The sequence below is a fragment of the Salvia miltiorrhiza genome, chromosome 1 (assembly GCF_028751815.1).
Source record: "Salvia miltiorrhiza cultivar Shanhuang (shh) chromosome 1, IMPLAD_Smil_shh, whole genome shotgun sequence".
NCBI classification, from domain to species: Eukaryota; Viridiplantae; Streptophyta; class Magnoliopsida; order Lamiales; family Lamiaceae; genus Salvia; species Salvia miltiorrhiza.
The window spans coordinates 13,733,238-13,736,618 of record NC_080387.1 but is presented as its reverse complement, the minus strand read 5'-3'; the positions used below and the strand labels follow the sequence as shown (position 1 = coordinate 13,736,618).

At 40.9% G+C, this 3,381-nt stretch overlaps 1 long non-coding RNA gene across 1 annotated transcript; it reads left to right on the top strand.

Annotated features, from left to right (window-relative positions):
- The first annotated feature begins 287 nt into the window (after positions 1 to 287).
- Positions 288 to 1,628, top strand: LOC131006651 (uncharacterized). Its single transcript, XR_009095685.1, has 2 exons — positions 288 to 361; positions 1,058 to 1,628. It is a non-coding gene; the product is annotated as an uncharacterized LOC131006651 (long non-coding RNA).
- The last annotated feature ends 1,753 nt before the right edge of the window (positions 1,629 to 3,381 follow it).

Sequence of the window (3,381 nt, the reverse complement as noted above, 5' to 3'; positions counted from 1 at the left end):
CAAATCATTCAACTCTTAAGTGAAAGAGACCAAAATAAAAGTCAATATAACACGTAAACACCCAGAGATTCATCACAAAATAGGGCTAAACAATGAGGAAGGAAGAAGCACAACTTTATTCGACCGCGTTAGACGAGAATTAGTTAAATCTATTAACAAGGATTAATAGTAGAATTCCCGATTATCGCTCAAAAGATTAGATCATGCATACCAGATTCATGCATAGTTAAATTACGCTTTCTCATTAATTAAGAATTTTCCTCGAGGCAATATCTTATTTTATATTCTCGTGATTAAGGTCAAGCGCGAGAGTAAGAACTACACAAGGAGTTAGAGTACCTTAGCAAAACTTTGCTATCAGGTGGGCAATTCCTTACGCGTAAATAAAATGCTATGCAAATGTTATGCTTTAAAATGCAAATTGGATCTTCAAGTATGGTATGCTTTATTACGCTTAAATAAGTTAAGCTTTATTATGCTGCACGTTAAATGATTTACGCTATGCTGTTTATACTATTTACGCCCTATGTAATTTACGCTTGATTACACTTATTTACGCTTGAATGCTTTACGCTGATAAGTTTATGCTTATGTTTGATGCTTGCGTCTATTGGGGGAGGCCTCCCTCAACAGTACGATGCCGTGTCCGTTGAGGAGGGCCTTCCTCACGGCGCGATGCCCGTGTCCGCTGAGAGAGGCCTCTCTCGCGGCGCGATGCCAGTATGCCAGTATGCCAGTGTTACAGCGTCTATTGGGGGAGGCCTCCCTCAATAGTACGATGCCGTGACCGCTGAGGGAGGCCCCCTCTCACGGTGCGATGCCCGTGTTCGTTGGGGAAGGCCTTCTCCACGACACGATGCTTGTTTATGATTGTTGATGATGAAGAATGCGCTCATGCTATTTATGAATTTGGAAATGTTTAATGAGCAAAGGATTTGAAAGAAACTTATGCCTCTTATGCGATGTTGTGTTTTTGTTGTTGATGTTATGTTATATGTTTGGAAACTGCCCACTAAGTACTCTTGTACTTAGCCCTTCGTTGTTTATGTTTGTGCAGGTTGAGCTGTGATGGGCGATGAAGTATTGCTGAGTGGAGTTTTTGTCGAACTTAAAGTAGGCTCAGAAAGGATACATGTCTTCATACATGTATCTCAGTTATGCATTCCGCTGTAAACACTGATTATTTCAGTTAGGCCTTCCGTTGCAAACTCTGATAATGTTTTAGCCAAGCCCCTAACGATGCCTTATTCCTTTTTAAGGAATATTTCACGCGTATTCAAGCTCTTTGAGTATTCTTTTATGCGCCCCTTTCTAAACCCGCTTCGTAATTTCCCTTCCCCAGTCATGGTTTCCCGGCTTAATTATCCCTAATTAAGGCCGGTCGTGACAGAGTGGTATCAGAGCAGTTCGTTTGCTCTGAGCCTAAGAGTTCATTTAAGCCAAACTTAGAATGGATCACTAAAGTGTCTAGAGTTCAATCGACAAAGCTCAGCACTTCATCGCATCACACTCAACGAAGCAGAATGGTAAGCTATTTCAAGTTTTGAGATAATGTTTACAAAAAGTGACAAAGTGTGTAACTGTTAATAGCTATGTTATGTTGTTGAATGAAATGATTTATGCAAACACGATTAAGTATGCCTATGGAATGAATTCCTACGAACATAGAGCTATTAAGATATGAGATCACCACTACGACAGAACATAGAAGCAAACATAGAAGAAATTAGATTGTATCTTTTGGTGGCTATAGTGAAGGCAGCAAGATAAGTGATACGTATAGAATAATTCTTAAGCTCATGATTTTATAGCCGCTATGAATCTCCATGACTTATGCTTAAGTATCCAATTTAGATGATGAGATATTATATGCTTAAGAATTGATATAACTCATGGATATGAGATGCTAAGGACCCTTAAAGCTTACTACATCAATGTTGTCATTGGAGTTATGACTTGTTTACAAGTTATAATAAGTTGACCTTTACAAGAATTCTTTTGAGGTTTGTATTAGATTATGCTAGAGTGTACTAATTGGCACATATTTGCTACTAGAATGCCGCCTAAGAGAGGACGCCCTGTGAGAAACAATAACAATCGCAGAAACCATAACACTGTACCAGAAGAACCACAAGATGCTGAAGGACATAACCCATCCCCTCCGCCCCCAACTAGGAGAGTCGAATAACTCTTTTTAAGGCAAAATCCACCTATGTTTGATGGAACAAGTGAACCGGCTGAAGCTGAGATTTGGGTGCGTGCAATGGAACGCATTTTCAACTTTCTACGTTGTACTGATGAGGAACGCCTATCTTGCGTCTCATTCCAACTAACAGGATCGGCTGACTTCTGGTGGGAAGCACGACGAAAAATTCTGACACCTGAACAATGGGCAATTTATACTTGGGAAGATTTTAAGACAGGATTATATGATAAATATATTCCGAAAAGCTATAGGAAGAAGAAGGAAGCTGAGTTTTACGAGTTGAAGCAAGGAAAGAAATCTGTGGTTAAATACGACAAGGAATTCTGCAACCTGTCTAGGTTTGCTCCACAACAAGTGGACACAAAGGAGAAGATGACAGAGAAATTTTATGCCGGACTGCGGTACGAAATTAAGATGGCTCTAGCAAGCCACGGAGGACTCTCATACACGGAGTCTTTGAACAGGGCACTTGACATTGAAGCTGCGATGCCGTCAGACAAGTCAGCCCCACCATTGATCTCAACGCCAAACGATCCACCAGGAGCCTCGCATACCCTCAAAGGGAAGCGCAAGTGGGACAACAATGAAGATAATATCAATCCGATTAATAAGCAAGTATGGCAAGAATATGAACGGGCCGAACAGTTTATTCAACCAAGGCACGAGGCACAGACTAACCTCGAGTCAACTGGGGGTAGCCAAAGTCAGAGAGGAATTTCACCTTGCCCAAATTGTGGTAAGATGCATAGGGGTGTTTGTCGAGTTGGGACTAACGGTTGTTACAATTGTGGCCAAAATGGTCACTACTCCACGCAATGCCCCAACAGACAACGAGGTTCAGCAATTGGGAACACTCGCACCTCCTTGCCAGCAATACGTGGACACTTGCGAAATCAGCCTCAATCATATCAGTGAAAATCTTATAGAGACACCGCAGACAAGAAGAAGCCACGTGGGAACTAGAAGATAAGATGAGGGAGAAATACCCCGAACTGTTTTAGCAGAGATATGCAAATTTCGGGACGAAATTTTTGTTAAGAGGGGTAGTATGTAATGACCCGCATTTTTATTTTTATTTAATATGGTATCGCGATAATTAATATCGCATCTTTCAGTAAATGAAACCCAGCTGCCAGTTATATATGAATCCAGTTTATGGTCCTGATTTTTTTTAT